Consider the following 14889-nt stretch of genomic DNA (forward strand, 5'->3'; position numbering starts at 1 on the left):
ATAAATACATCATTTTATGCGTTTGATTTGATATATTAAAACAATTAATCTCTACATTTAAGTCATTTAACCAACTAAGTCCAATCAAGTAGCTTTAACCTAATTCACCTCCACGCGCCACTACCTCTAACAAATTTTTTACTTAACACACGAATATATATAACTGCCTTTTTTATGCGGATTTCGTTTTATTTTTCAAAATTTCTCTACGTTTTCTTCTATCTCTGCGTTTTTCTTCCTTCTTTATGTTCTCTTCGTTCAAGATCAATGTTCTTTTATCTGATTTGAAAATTTGGATCAAAGTTTTTGAAATCAAGCTGTTAAATCAACTTTGAATGGGTATTTCGTTTTTGAAGACAATGAATGATTTAAGTCCAGACTGTTAATTGAACTAGGAGAAATTGGATTATTGTTTTGAATCGAATCAAGTTGTAGTTCATTACTAGTTTATGATTCTGTAGTTAAATAATTTTGTTTTCGTTTGTAAAATTACTGTTCATAGTTGATGGTTTGAATTTGAATGTAATGTACGAGTTATGAATCTGAATTATTATTTTGATGAATCTGTTTCGTTCTTAGTTTTGGTGTATTTGAAATTATAAATTGATGTATTTTGAAAATGCTTTCAGTATATTTTTTAAGTTCAGATTGTCAATTGAATTAGAGCGAATTGTATTATTATTTTGAATCGAATCAAGTGGCTGAGGTGTGCGTGGTTTGAATCTAGTTAATGTAGTTCATTAATAGTTTATGATTCTGTAGTTGAATAATTTTGTTTTTGTTTGTGAAAATTAATGTTCATGGTTGATGGTTAGAATTTGAATGTAATGTACGAGTTTTGAATCTAAATTATTATTTTGATGAATTTTTCAGTTTTCAGTGTATTTTGAATTATAAATTGGCTTATTTTGAAAATACTTTCGATGTATTTTCAATTTCTGTGGGATATTGATGAGCAACTTGTACCAAAAGTTGGGATGACTTTTAAACATGTTTGAAAAAGTTGGAAAATTCTACAAAGATTATTCTAAAGCTTATTTAAATATAGAATGCACGAAATTACTTAATGATAACTCAAAACTCATTCTCCTCCTTTTTTTTTTCTTTATTATCATCATCATCTTCTTCTTCTTTTCTTGTTCATCTTCTTCTTCTTATTTTATATTCTCATTATTCTTCTATTTTATTCTTTTAACAAGAATAAAAACGAGAAAAAAATTAAACAAAGAAGAAGAAGAAACACATAATGCTACAAAATCAGTTAGAAGAAGAGGAACTTACATTCATTCAACTAAATAAAATTGTAATACACATGTTCATTCAAATGTAATATGAGAAGCGATGCTCCTAAAAGAAGAAATAAGAGCAATAGAAAAAGAGAAAGAAAGAAAAAAGAAGAAAAAATGTAGTATTAAAAAAGATATTTTTGTGTTTTTGTGGCAAAATTTCGATGTAAAAACTGAGAAATATATGTTATTGTTAAAAAATTTCAGTGTTATTTGTTGTGATAGATTCTGGATAATTTGGTATTATTCCTTCTTATTTCATTTTCTCATAATTTTTCTTATTTTACTCTCTTGAGAGAAATAAAACCAAGAAGAAGAGAAGAAAAAATAAAAAAAGAATAAGTGACTGTAATAATACAAAAAAGAGGAGGAGAAGAAGAAATAAAAGTAAAACGCAGCAACGTAACAGCAGCACCAATAGAAAAAAGAGGAGGAGGTGCACGAAGATGAGAACCGTTTTTCATATTTTTTGAGCGTGGCACGCAAAACGTCTGTGAAGCGGGTGTTTTGTTTGCGTTAGTGAAGCGCGTGTGTACACGCTGTGTAATGAAAGTGGTTTTGTTGGACTTGAGCCAATTTGGTTGGACTTGGTTGCCAAAAAAACTTGAATGTGTAGCGAGATTGATATTAAAATGAAAACATGAACAATGAGAGCGAGAGAGAGTGTGGGTGGGAAACATAGGAAAGGGTAGGTCTAAGGAACATGGCAAAGATCCTAGGGTTTGGGATAGAGAAGAGTATCGGTGGTTAGAACATGAGTCTTTCTCCATTTTTGTGAATAATCTTCCTGAAGACATTTTGAAGAGAGAGTTATTCCAGTTGTTCAACTGGACTGGGCGCATCGACAATATATATCTTTCCCGAAAGCAAAAAAATGGTGATTTAGATATTTTTGCTTTCATATGGTATACGACGAAAGAAGGAGCCTTGAAAGCCATAGCAGAGATGAATAGAATGAGGCTGAGAGGTAAGGTCATCTTTGTGGGAAAGGCTAGGTATCGAAGAGTGTCGAAAACAACGGACATGAATAAGAAACGGAGAGGAGATGACATGCAGGACCCAAATTTTTGTCAACCATATCGATAAGTTGGCAACGATGATTCTTTGTCAATTGGACGAGAATTACGGACGAAGGAAATAGTAAAAAACTGCATAGAGATGAAGGGAGAAAGGAGGTGGAAGTAGCAATGGCGAAAGAAAATCTGGAATGGTTGCAGAGAAGTGTCGTAGGGGCTACGACGAAGCTGAAAGAGCTTGAAGATTGATGGTTTAGAAGTTATAGTAAACTCTCGTTGAAAGTATAGTTACTAAACCAAGCAATCAACATTTCTTACAAAAGTTTTGGTTGTCACAAGTAACAAACCCCTTTAAATTTGATAACCGAGTATTTAAACCTCGGGTCGTATTCTCAAGGAACTACAGGGAAGTATGTTCTTATTATTGGCTATGAAGATTGTAAATTGGGGTTTTTAAGATGAGGAACAAGTAATTTAAATTGCAATTGAAATAAGTAAAAGACTGTAAAGTAAATAAATAACTGTAAAATAAATTTTTAGCAAGGTATGAGAAATTAGAAGTCCTATCATAGTTATCCTTATCAATGATGATGAAGATTGAATCTTAATTCCACTCAGTTAACCTTTACTTAAAGTAAAGAAAAGTCAAGTGACTAATTAGTTTGATCTTCAAATCCTAGTTAATCCCTAAGAAAAGATTGAGATTATTGAAGTTCAATTCAATTAGCAAAGATAACAATTATCAATCATGTTGAGTTTGATAACTCCTGAGTTACTGATTTCTTAACCAAGACCAAAAGGGAAAAGTAAATCTACTAGAATAAAAATGTCTTCAGATTGGAAGCAACAGTAACATGAATAAAAGAAAGCAATAATAAACTGAAATACCTCAAATAACATTAATTCAAAGAAACCAAATCTAACATGGAAGTTCATAAATTAAATTAGAAAAATAAATAAAAGGAACATTGAACCTGTGATCGCAAAAGATGAAATAATCATAAAGTGAAAAGAATCCTAATTCTAAATCCTAAGAGAGAGGAGATAACCTCTCTCTCTAAAACTACATCTAATCCTAAAATTGTGAATATGAAAGCTTGATCATGTATGGATGCATTCCCCCACTTTATAGCCTCCAATCTGTGTTTTCTGGGCCGCAAACTGGGTCGAAAACAGCCCAGAAATAGCTGGAGAAGAAATATGCCACGCTGGTTTTTTGCCACTACGACGTATCTGCGTGGAGCACGCGTTCGCGTCACCTAGAGTCAGGACAACTATAGCATATTATATATCAAATCGAAGCCCCGGACGTTAGCTTTCCAACGCAACTAGAAACGCGTCATTTGGACTTTTGTAGCTAAAGTTATAGCCGTTTGAGTGCGAAGAGGTCAGGCTGGACAGCATAGCAATTTCTCCAACTTCTTGTATTCCTTCCACTTTTGCATGCTTTCTTTCCATCCTCTGAACCATTCCTGCCATGTAATCTCTGAAATCACTTAACACACATATCAAGGCATCTAATGGAAATAAGAGAGGATTAAACATAGGAAACTTAAGGCCAAAGAAGCATGTTTTCAATCAAAGCACATAATTAGGAAGGCAAATGTAAAACCATGCAAATAGTATGAATAAGTGGGTAAAGATTGATAAAATTCACTCAATTGAGCACAAGATAAACCATAAAATAGTGGTTTATCAGAAGCCTATTGATTTCATCTCCTTGAAGGAAACGATTGCAAAGAACTATCCTTCCATTGTCTAGATTCGGGAGATGGGAAAGTATAAATCTCTCTTGACCTTTGATAGTGTTCTGCATGCTGACGACACTTATACTTTTCAGTTGAATTATCTATTACAAGTGTTTCACAAGGTATGGAGGTAGGAGGAGTCGCAGCGGTGTGAAACTCGAGAGTGTGACTCCAATGTGTTGGGGTTCCGTTGCATGCATGGTCAGTGGATACATTCAATATGTTAGGAGGTCAATGGGGAGAAGTAGTTGGGTGTACAAAAGACACAGAATTATGCAATTCGTTCACTGCAGGTTATGTGTTGATTGATACGAGTATAATGGACGTGATTCAGGAGTGGATCCAGGTCACGGTTGGCTCTGGTGGGTTTGATGTTTTAGTGAAGGAGGTTGGACAGGAGGCGTGTGAAGTTCAATGTAGAGGAAAATCTGCTGATAATGGACTTATCACCCGTGAGCTCTTGAATAACGAGACAACAAATATGAGTCCAGGTAGGGATAAACAGCAGAGGAGGCGAACGGAACCGTCAAAGGAGAAAGATCATGATGAAGGATTGTTAATGGTGGTGACAAGGGGAGAGGAAGATGATAAGGGTAGATTAGTAATTCTAAATATTATTTTGAATGAATGGAATAGAGGTAGTACCGATCATCAGAGCGGAAGGATCGTAACATATCAAGCATTTAGTGGCGTTGATCAAGGAATGGCTGATTATGGGGGTGGCAACGGTTTGAGTTATGATGAGGACTCTGATAAAACTGTTACATGTGACTATAATACATTGGGTAATGGGCTGCAAATGGGGTCAAAAAAGGAGAAACAAAAAAAAGGTTGTCTCAATAATGGTTGGGCCAAGAACAAAAATAAGAACATGGAAGGAGACTCTAATTGTTTAGGCCTAACATCAATAGCTAATGAGGGACCCGATCTTGGATTTTTGGATGGAAGGGTTGGCACGAAAAGTGGCAGCAGGCCTCTCACTACGGCCCGTGGAAGGGAAGCTCCCTATGTTGATTGCGCAGATTTCCTTGATGGGATTAGTGACATCCGCGTCAATGGTGGCCACAGAGGTAGCTGACGGCCAGCAGAGCGGGGGGGCCGAGTGGTTTGCGATGGGGATGACCGTTACCGACGCGGCGGAAATGATGTCAATGATGGTGGGCCTGGGTTCGCCAGCAAGACAGCCACTCTGTCAGCTGCGATCATGCCAGGAGAGCAAGTTGGGGCGGGACCGAGGGTGGTGGCAGCCAACGAAAGGGGAGGTGCTCTTGATGCTTTGAAGGAGGGTGATGTGAACGCGGTTGGTGGCCACTCTCGGGAGATTGATGCGAGCACAAGGGCTGGTGAATCAGAGGATAACCATGTTGAACAGAGACTTGGTGGAGGTCACTTTCTTGATCAAGATGAAGGGATGGTTGATCTCGAACATGATGGGAAAGGCTTTGGAGAGGCTGCTGTTGGACAGGTAGAAATTGAAAAAGATGAGGGAGATAGTGACACCCAGGGCTCAAAGTTGGAGGAACAAATGCTAGAAAACAAAATGACCTGGGAGTTGGCGGTGGAGTCAGGTGCTGTGTTTTATAACAAGGAGGATGACATCATGGCAATTCTTCAAGCATAGAATGAGAAGATAGCTCAGAAAAGAAAGGTGGCAAAACAGAAGGCAAAGATGAGGCGGTGCAGACCCAAAAATAAAAAACAAGTGTGTCAAAATAGTTTTAAATAATTTTTAGTGCATGAAATGTTAGGGGTTGCGGGGTGATGGGAAGATAAGAATGGTGAAGGACCTAAAGAATAAACATAGTTTAAACTTGTTAGGATTGATTGAGACTAAAAGGCGAGTAGTGACGAGGTTTGACGTTGCAAGAATATGGGAGAATGATGGTGTGGGGTGGGAATTTGTAGGCTCTGATGGTGCATCCGGGGGTCTGTTGATCATATGAGATGAAATGATGTTTAAATTGAATAATTGCTATAAGGGCGAAAGATGGTTGTGTATTGAAGGGGTATTATTAAAGAATAGTTTCAACTGTGCTTTTTTCTTGGTCTATGGTGCGCATGGTAGAGAAGAGAAGAGTCATGTTTGGGAGGAGTCGAGTTACATAGCTGGGTTATGTCAGGTTCCTTGTTGTTTCATGGGGGACTTTAATGAGATAGTACATGTGGAGGAACGAAAAGGTACTGATCGTTTACCTCTGTCTGCTGAGGAATTCAAGACTTGGATACAAGATATGCACTTAGTGGATTTACCGCTCACCGATCGGAAGTTTATTTGGTTTCGGGGCCGTTCATACAGTCGTATTGATAGAGCTTTGGTTAGTGTGGAGTGGTAAGAAGAGTTTCCAGAAACTCGGTTAAGAGGTGGACCAAGGGGTTTGTTAGATCACTGCACTGTAATAGTGGAAGATAAAATGTTAAGAAGAGGTCCGAAGTTGTTCCGGAGCTTAGATTCATGGTTTACACATGAAGGGTTTCTTAGAATGGTTAAGGAGGAATGGAGAGGTTTAGGGGAGATACAGTTCACAGATAAGTTGAAGGCTTTGATGGTTCCTTTAGGGAGATGGCATAAGGCCAACTTTAGTGAGATGAACAAGAAGATTTTGAAGTTTGAGGAATAGATTAAGGGGATTGATGATATGGTAGGTAGTGGAGTGTATGATGGAACCATAGAGGCAAGAAAAAAGGCGTTAGTCACTTGCTGTAAGAGATGGTATGTGAGAAAAGAAGTTCACTGAAAACAGATGTCGCGGTCTCGACAAGTAGGGGATATGGACAAAAACACCAGATACTTTCACAATATAGCTTCAGTAAGAATAAGAAATAACAGGATTGATACACTGGTATTTAATGGCAAACTGGTAAGGAATCAAGCTAGAATTAAAATAGCTATTATAGAGTTCTATAAAGAGCTGTATCATCAGGAAGATTCTCCTTTGGTGGGGTTTAAAGATGGTTTGGTGGGGAGATTAGATAAGGATGAATCTGTGAATTTGGAGGCGTTGCCCTCGGCTGAGGAGATCAGAGAGGCAGTATGGGATTGTGAGTCATCTAAGACGCCAGGTTGTGATGAGTACAACATGAATTTCATTAAGAGGTGCTGGGATGAGATTGGGTCTGAGTTCACGGCAGTGGTGATGGGGTTCTTTCAGACGTCCAGGTTACCGACAAACTCCAATATCACTTGGGTGGCTTTGGCACCTAAGTTCATTGGTGCGAAGGAGATTAAAGACCTGAGGCCAATTAGTATGGTTGGGTGTGTGTATAAGGTTTTTCGAAGGTGCTAGTTAGGAGGATGAGATCAGTGATGCCAGGGCTAGTGGGGGAGACTCAGAGTACATTTGTAAAGGGAAGAAAAATACATGATGGAGCTCTCATTGCATGTGAAACTGTTCACTGGCTTAAACTGAGGAAAAAGGAGGCAGCAATAGTCAAGCTGGATTTTCAGAAAGCATATGATAGAGTCAAGTGGAGTTTTGTTGACATTGTGTTGCAAAAGATGGGGTTTGGACGTAGGTGGAGGGCATGGATTATGGAGTGTGTGACCACAACATCTATGTCGGTATTGATAAATGGGTCGCCATCTAGGCCGTTCAAAATGGAAAGGGGTTTGAGATAAGGTGACCCACTTTCTCCTTTCTTGTTTGTGCTGGTTGTAAATGTTCTGCATAGAATGGTTGGAGAGGCAATCAGAAACGGGCGTATTTCACCATTGGTGGTTGGGAGAGATAGTATCGAGTTATCACATCTTCAGTTTGTTGATGACACTATTCTGTTTTACTCGCCAGAAGAGGAGACTATGAAGAATTACAAGCGGCTCCTGCGTTGCTTTGAGTTGATGTCAGGGTTAAGTATTAATTTTGATAAGTCCAGCTTGATACCAATCAATTGTGAAGCATAATGGGTCCAACGCATGTGTAGTTTGCTGGGTTGTAAGGAAGGTACCCTTCCAGTTAAATACCTTGGAATTTCATTAGGAGCAAATCCGAGGTTAGTCAAGACCTGGAAGCCTATTATAGACAAAGTGGAGGAGAAACTCAACCTTTGGAAAGCTAAATTGTTAAATAAAGCTGAGAAGTTGGTGCTTATTAAATCAGTTTTAAATAGCTTGCCAGTGTATTATTTGAGTTTATATAAGATGCCGAAGGCTGTTACTGAGAAGTTGATTTTATTGCAGAGAAGATTCCTATGGAGCAAGGAGGATGGTAGGAATGGTATAGCATTAGTGAAATGGGAAGTGGTGCAGGCTCCTAAGAAGTTAGGTGGGTTGGGAGTTGGAGATGTTATGGTTCGTAACGCTGTTCTTTTATTCAAGTGGTGGTGACGGTTTGCAAAGGAAGAGTGCCCGTTGTCGAAGAAGGTGGTCTGCTCTTGTAATAATCTGAATCTGAATAAGCTACTGTCCACTCAAGTCCTACCAACTAGAGGAGGTCCATGGAAAGACATATGCCAGGTACAAATCAAGGAGCAACATATTCGGGAAAAGATGATTACAGGCTTGTCCATGGAGGTTGGTGATGGGAGACGGACACGGTTTTGGGAGGATGTCTGGTTACTTTGTGGATCTTTGAAAGATCGGCTCCCTAGGTTGTTCTCTGTTTCAAACCAATGTGGATCGATTATAGGGGATTGTGAGTTTTGGGATGGGTTAGAGTGGATTTGAAACTTCCAATGGAGGCGAGAGCTTTTTCAGTGGGAGTTGGATCTTCTAGGTCAGTTACATGAGGCTTTGAGACCTGTGAAGCTAGTAAATAACAGAGAGGATAGAGTTGGATGGAAATATGATAGGCAAGGTATTTTTCGACTAACTCATTTGTACAGGTATTGCAGGAGGAAATGCTTCCAGAGGATATATCTAGTTACAATTTCACTAAGACCATCTGAAAAGGTTTAGTCCCGCCAAGAGTGGAGCTGTTTGCTTAGTTTGTCTTGGTAGGCAGGGTGAATACAAAGGAAATGCTGAGCCGGTTCGGGATTATTAGTCAGGAAGATAATGGTTACGTCTTATGTAACAAAGATGTTGAATGGGTCCAACACTTGTTTCTTGGCTGAGTTTGCTTGGCAGGTGTGGAGTGCGTGGATTTCTGTGTTTGGCCGACAGTGATCTTTTCCGGGTTCGATGAAGGAACATTTTCTTAGCTGGATAGAAGAGCCGTGTAGAAAAGAGGATCGAAAGCTGTGGTTGATGTACTTCTATGTGATCATTTGGAACATCTGGCTGGAAAGGAATAGAAGATTATTTCAGAGTAAAAACAAAGGTGTAGACGAAATTATCAACATGTCCTTGCTTAGCTGCAACGAGTGGAGAGGTGTGAATTCTTTTTATTGTTGATAACTATACCAAAAATGACTTAAAAATTTCTTATGTTGCTGTGTTATTTTTTTGCTGTCTATTGGTTTGTTGTCTAATTCTATTTGCTCTATTTTAGTGTGTTGAGCTCTTTTACTTAAAAAAATAAAAATAAAAATATGAGATTAAAAAAATATAAAAATAGAGAGAAATAAAAAGAAAAAAGAAGCTAACATTTATAAATTAAAATGAGAAAAAAAGTAAACATAAAAAATAATTTATATAATTTTTATAAACTTTTATACATGTGTATGATAAATGGAAAAGAATAACCCTGCATTTTTCGTTCGCAGCTTAATATAATACCATTGATCATTATTGGTTTAATTTTAATAGTTAATTCACCAATAACTATTAAAAAAACATAATAGTCTTAAATAATGAGATGAGAATTACTCATTTACTTGTTGGTTTCAAAATAATTATTATTTTTATTTTTTGATTTATTAAAAAATAAATACATTAAGATATGTAACATGTATATTTTTTGGATAAGGACATATAATTATTATATGTATCATAAAGAAGAGTTCTAATCAAAACCATCGTATATATAAAGGAGTAAATTATCTTTTCTAACCATAAAAGTTAAAAATGCTGACATATTTATTTATAGAAGACCGAAATTATTATTTGTATCTATAAAAAAAAAAATTTTTGCAAGTAAAATTATCCAAATTCTAAAAAATTAAATAAAATTCTTAAACTACCATTTTCTTCACCACTACTATCGTCGTCTCTCCCCCCCTCTCTTAATGTTATCAGCTACTCCAATTCCAAATTTTACCACCATCCTCCTCCCCAACTACTACCATCACTGCTGCCATTACCATTACCATCACCACCACTGGCATCACCATCCTTCCTCCTCCTCCACCTTTTGGACTCCGATCTCAACCGCAAACTCTGCTTCTCGCTTCAACCTCTTCTTCTGTCTCACCACGCCAAATACAGAAGCGATAACTTGAAAAAAAAAAAGATCAAAACAAATTCTAATTACAGTCACATACGTAATTCAATGCACAATCGAATTCGAAACGCATAGAACCAACCAACCAACCAATCTAGCTCCCTTCCTTTCAAACTCTATCGATTTGATTCTCGCAATGACGTCTTCTGATTCCAATTTTCTAGAAGACTTCGGCTAGACGGTAGACCTCATGCGCCGAATTAGGGAGGTGTTTGTGAACTACCCCGAGGGAACCACCGTCCTCAAGGAGCTAATCCAGAACGCTGACGATGCTGGCGCCACTACCGTCTCCCTTTGCCTTGACTATTGCTCCCACCGCCGCGACTCACTTCTCTCCGACACCCTCGCCTCGTGGCAGGGCCTCGCCCTCCTCGCTTATAACGATGCCGTTTTCACCGAGGAGGATTTCGTCAGCATCTCCAAGATTGGAGGCAGCAGCAAGCATGGCTAGGCCTGGAAGACCGGCCACTTCGGGTATACTAACTTCGCCTCTCTTCTCTTTTGTTTTGTTTTGATTCCTTGAGCTGAATTTGTTTGTCTTTAGTGATTTTTCTCAGGGTGTTTATCTTCCAAAAATTTCGGCGGCAAATCCCGGGAAGCGGAAGAGGTTAGGGTGACGGTTGAGGAGAAGAGCGAGGCAGTGGTACTAAGCGGCGATGTGGTCGATGTTGGAATTGGGTTGCTGAGAACATTGAGAGAGAGGGAGGAGACGATGGTAGTTGTGGTGGAGAGAAAGGCGGTTTAGAAATTTTATTTAATTTTTTAAAATTTAGATAATTTTACTTGCAAAAGTCATTTTTATGGGTACAAATAGTAATTTCCGTCTTTTATAAATAAATATGTCGGCGTTTTGAACTTTTATGGTTAGAAATGGTAGTTTACTCTATAAAAAAGAGTTCTAATTTGAGCACTAACTAAACATATTTTTCCAATATAAAGTGAAACAAATTCTAAACCTATATTTCTACTGCAAAAGCCCAAGATCAGTAACTATAGATTATTTATAGTTTAATTTTTTTAATAAATAAATGTTCAAGTTCCTGTCTCCGTTGCATATGCAACGTTGGCTTCTCGCTTCTGTAAACGAACAAATAATATAGGATAGCAAATCTTACAAACGCAACTTGTTATATTTTCAATAGAAAATACTTTGTACAGAGTGTTTCGATGTGACACTTTTCTCAATGTTTGAAGAGTCATTGGATATATCTTAGGGTGGTTGAAATAGTTCTAGCGGCAAATCAGGAATTGAGACATTGAATGAATTTGAGATACAAACAAAAAGTTACTTTCTGAGAAGAAAAATTGCACATTTTGGTTGAAATAGTTGCCACTCATTGTTTGGTTAAAGTATGTTCTGCTCTAATTTTGCGGATTTTTATGAAAATGCACCTAAATAAATGAGAAATAATTAATCATTTCTAAATAAAGAAAGAATGAAGTATTTTTTATTTTTCAAAAGTATTAAGATAAGATTTGTTATTTATAGATCAAGCTCGGTGTTGTCACTTTCTTCTGCCTTTTGAGCTAAAACATACGGTCAATGTGTACACCAAATAATGTAATTTGATCCTCCCATATCGTTCGACCATTGGATACGTTCATGGAGAATTCCTTAGACATATTACATATATGATATTTTTTGCACACCGAACGACACGAGATCATATCAATCTTATTAAGATAAATTCTAAAACTAAATTTTTATATTTTCGATCGAATTTTAAATTAGACACTTTAATTCTTAACAAATTGATATTATTTTATAAGTTTTTGAAACAAATTAATCCCTATATATGGAGATTAAAGATGCATTTTAGTAAGTCACCAAAAAAAAAAGATGCATTTTAGTTTGTGTTTTTATTTTTATTAAAAATTTTGTAAAAAAAAAACAGAAGGTAAAAATAAAAAAAATACTATTTTCATTATTTTTTTTTTAATTTTTTTTCACAAAATATTAAAAACAATCTGTCTTATACTAATTAAAAATATAAATATAAATTAAATACATCCTAATTTATCTTATACTAATATTTTTTAAGATTTATTTATCTTACAGAAAATTTTTTTCTTAAACTTATTTGTTCTGTATATTAAAACTTTCATTAAAGAGAATAGTTTGTCCAATAGAAATAATTTTCAGAAACTTTTAAAATAATCAAATTTTATTAAAAATTATAGTGTGTAATCTAAAATTTTGATTAAAAAGGGTAATTTGTTCTGTTTATCTAGCTAATAGTGTTTATAGATAGTAGGAGCTAGTAATTTATGTGTAGATTTCTTGATATAGGTAGGATGATAATAACAATGATCAAAGGCGATAGATAGGATGGTGTGAACAGGTTAAACCTCATTGGGTACGCGCAGCATGCGTGCCCAATAAATTCAATATGTTTGTCCTTTGATTTTACTTTTATTAGCAGTGAGTTTTGTGAAGAATATGAATAATAGATTTTAAAATTGGCTTAATAAAATAAAAATACACTACACTTCTAATTTATTCATCTAAATTTTAATATTAGAATAATTATTCACACACCTAGTGAATTAAACATCCAGTATATTTATTATTCATTTATTTAATATTTTCATTGTCTACCTCTACTTTTTCTCGCCATATATACGGACGGATATGATTTTATATGTAATCTTTGTGCTATTAAATAAACTCCACATAATTCCACTAAAATTTGTTTCATATAACATGGCATAACCTTATCTATAAATTGGCATAGCAAGTAGTACAAGTCAAACAAAGAAAATAAGCACAGGGATTTAATTCTCCTACAAAAACTTTGTGCTTTCTTGTTATTACTGAAGGACATAGAGACAAGAGAGCATGGCGACACCAAAAACGGCACTTTCGGCGTTATTGAAGACCAGAATTGAAGGTAGTGGGAGCGAGACCATAGTGTTTTGTCATGGCTATGGAACGGACCAATCCATTTGGGACAAAGTGGTTCCCATATTAGCTCAAAATTACCGTGTTGTTGTCTTTGATTGGCCATTTGCCGGAACAGTAAAAGATCAGAAGCTTTACGACCCTCTAAAGTACTCTTCCTTGGAAGCTTTTGCTGATGATTTGATCACTCTACTGACTGAGATTGGCATCAAATCTGCCACTTTCGTTGGCCATTCCATGTCCGGCATGATCGGTTGCATTGCCTCTCTCAAAAGGCCTGACCTCTTTAAGCGCCTTGTTCTTGTTTGTGCTTCCCCAAGGTACTCAATCTATTATATATACTTTTGTTCTCTACTTCTCCCTACAATATATTGGTATCTGCTATAGTGCCTATAGTTGCCATGATTACGGTATATCTAAAATTAAACTAACATTTTTTTACTATCCAGGGACACTTTTTAAACTGAAAAATAAAAATAAAAAATATTATGAGAGTAAAAAATATATATATATATATATATATATATAACTTTAATTTCAATAATATGTTTTAATTTTAGAGCGTTGTTAAAATTATTTAGTCAGTAACTATCAACTATCATAACTACTATACTATCATAGACATCGTACACTCTACCATATATTAATTATCAAAAATAAAATGTTATTACACCTAATTAACCTAACTAGTTTCATATAGGTTTCTAAATTCAGATGACTTCGAGGGAGGGTTTAAGAACTCAGATGTGGAGCAATTAATCTCGACGATGGAGAACAACTATGAAGAGTTTGCTTCTCAAAATGGGAGCTGAAGTGGCGCTGCCATTAGCCAAGACTGTATTCTACAGTGATTACAGAGAATTACTTGACAAAGTTGAAACTCCATGCACAATCATACAGACCACTAACGACAAGGCTGTTCCTCGCAGCGTAGCACTCTACATGCAGAACAAGATCAAAGGGGAAGCCACTTTGGAGATCATACACACTGATGGCCATTTTCCTCAGCTTACTTCTCACCTTAAGTTTATTGAGGTTTTAAAGGCTACTCTCGACTCTGATGCCCTTCCTTAATTAATCAATTGAGATTATTATTTCCATGTTCTCTAAGTCTCTATCTGTTTCTTCTTGTCATCGTTTAATTTCTTGGTTGTTGTACTAGTACCACAAGGTAAGTAGCATTATTGAATGGTGATGTATTTCAATAGCATGCATGTGATATTTCATGTTTGTATTCGTTGACTCCTTGTTAGTTACTGTTTGTATGGTTGGGGGTGGGGCCGAAGAAGAATTAATCGCAGCGTCTACCTATCCTAAATAGTCTCACAAATCACGGTGCTATCAATACAAGAGGATTTTCTCAATAAATAAATAAATAAAAATACAAGATGACAAATTATATCTTTTTCCCTGTTTTTTAATTAATTTAGAATTTATATAGGTGAATTTCTGTAAAAAAAAAAAAATCCTTTTTAAGTAATTTTTTAAAAAAATTTTAAAAAATAGAAATAATTTTATATTTAGATATTTTATGTAAAAATATTTTTTATTTAATAATTATATTTAAATACAATAATATAAAAATATTTATTTATTTGAAATTAACTGTTAAACTATATA

The 14889-nt window shown here is 35.9% G+C and overlaps 1 pseudogene; it reads left to right on the forward strand.

Annotated features, from left to right (window-relative positions):
• Positions 1–13065: 13065 nt before the first annotated feature.
• Positions 13066–14503, forward strand: LOC112738131 (strigolactone esterase D14-like; annotated as a pseudogene).
• Positions 14504–14889: the final 386 nt, after the last annotated feature.

Source organism: Arachis hypogaea, chromosome 13 (assembly GCF_003086295.3).
Source record: "Arachis hypogaea cultivar Tifrunner chromosome 13, arahy.Tifrunner.gnm2.J5K5, whole genome shotgun sequence".
Classification (NCBI taxonomy): domain Eukaryota; kingdom Viridiplantae; phylum Streptophyta; class Magnoliopsida; order Fabales; family Fabaceae; genus Arachis; species Arachis hypogaea.